The following is a 1521-nucleotide window of genomic DNA, read 5'->3' on the forward strand; positions in this document are numbered from 1 at the left end:
AGGTTTAAGCTAATTTTAATTGAATTTTAATTGATTTATAAGCCTTGTGAATTTAGTGATACTTGGAGTGGTTGTTTTGGTTTATTGTAGGTGAAGAAAAGAATAAAAGAGAAAAGTGTGGCCTAAGAAAGCGTGACCCAAGGAGAAGAAAACGTGGTCAAAGGAAGGAGAAGTGTGCCGCATGTAAAGAAGGGAGCAAGCATTGCCCTTCACAAGGGCACACTGCCCTCTAGGAGGGCAACATAAGGGAACAATGCATGAAAGGCAACTCTGCCCTGCCCACTACAAGGGCAGAGCACAAATCTGTGCCTTGGAATCAAGAAGAACAAAACCTTGCCCTGCCTTCCACAAGTGCAGTATCGGGCTCACCAAGGGAAGAAAATCAAAGAAAAATGCCTACTATGCTTGCCACAAGAATTGAACACGGGACCATGAGGAAGCAAGGAATTAAGCCTCACTTTGGTACCAAGAAAGCCAAGGAAAATGGGTAGCGTGTGTAGCATCCAAGTTTCGAGCTCGGGACGTCAAAGTGGAAACACTGCCCTGCCCTCCGCGAGGGCAGGGCAGCATTTTGTTGTGGCACAATTCTGGCGCACCAAGGCACCATTCTGGCGCACCACAGCATCATCTGGCAGCACCAGCAGCGCACCACAGCACCAATCTGGCGCACCAAATTTTTCTGCCCTGCCCTCCGCGAGGGCAGGGCAGCATCTTGCGCACCAGCCTGCACCACGCCCGCACCACGCACGCACCAAGCACCAAATCCTGCCCTGCCCTCCACAAGGGCAGGGCAGCCTCCTGGAAGCTATTATTTTTGGGCCAAAAATTGAATTAAAAATCCAATTTAATTCATTTCTTCACCAAATCAAAAGCCCATCCAAATCCCAAAATCCAAGAATAGAAAGTGTATAAATAGGAGCTAGTTTGATGTAATTAGGACCTTTTACTTGACTTTTGAATTTTTCACTTTCTTTGAGCTTTGAATTTTTGCAACTTTTCTTGGAGAGACTTGACCGAGATTTCAGAGAATTGGGGAGGAGAATTGATCTCTCTTCTTCCTCGTTCTTGCTTGGGCATTTTTAATTTTCTTGTTTTGAGTCTTGGGTGTTAAGAATTGAGGAAATTCTGTCTCAATCTCCACTCAAGAGCTCTTTAATTTCTCTTCTGCATAATTGAACTCATTTACATTCCCTTTACTGCTTCTTCTTCAATTCCTTGTTAATTGCTTTGAGAACTTGGATCTAGGAAGGTAATTGAGATCTAGGCTCTGCTACCTAGTCTCTGGAGTCCTGAGATCCCAATTTCCTTTTAGTTCTTCTGTGAACCCTTGCTGCACTTAATTTCTTAACTGTTTGAGTCCTAATTGCTTCTAATTCAATTTCTGCTCTATTAACTGTGGCAAATCAATTCCTCTTTGTTTAGATTCCGCAATCCCAGTCCTTAAATCCCTTTTACATTCAAGCAATTTACATTCCTTGCCATTTAAGTTACTGCAATTTACATTTCTTGCACTTTAAGTTT

Source organism: Arachis duranensis, chromosome 10, assembly GCF_000817695.3.
Source record: "Arachis duranensis cultivar V14167 chromosome 10, aradu.V14167.gnm2.J7QH, whole genome shotgun sequence".
In the NCBI taxonomy this organism is placed as follows: domain Eukaryota; kingdom Viridiplantae; phylum Streptophyta; class Magnoliopsida; order Fabales; family Fabaceae; genus Arachis; species Arachis duranensis.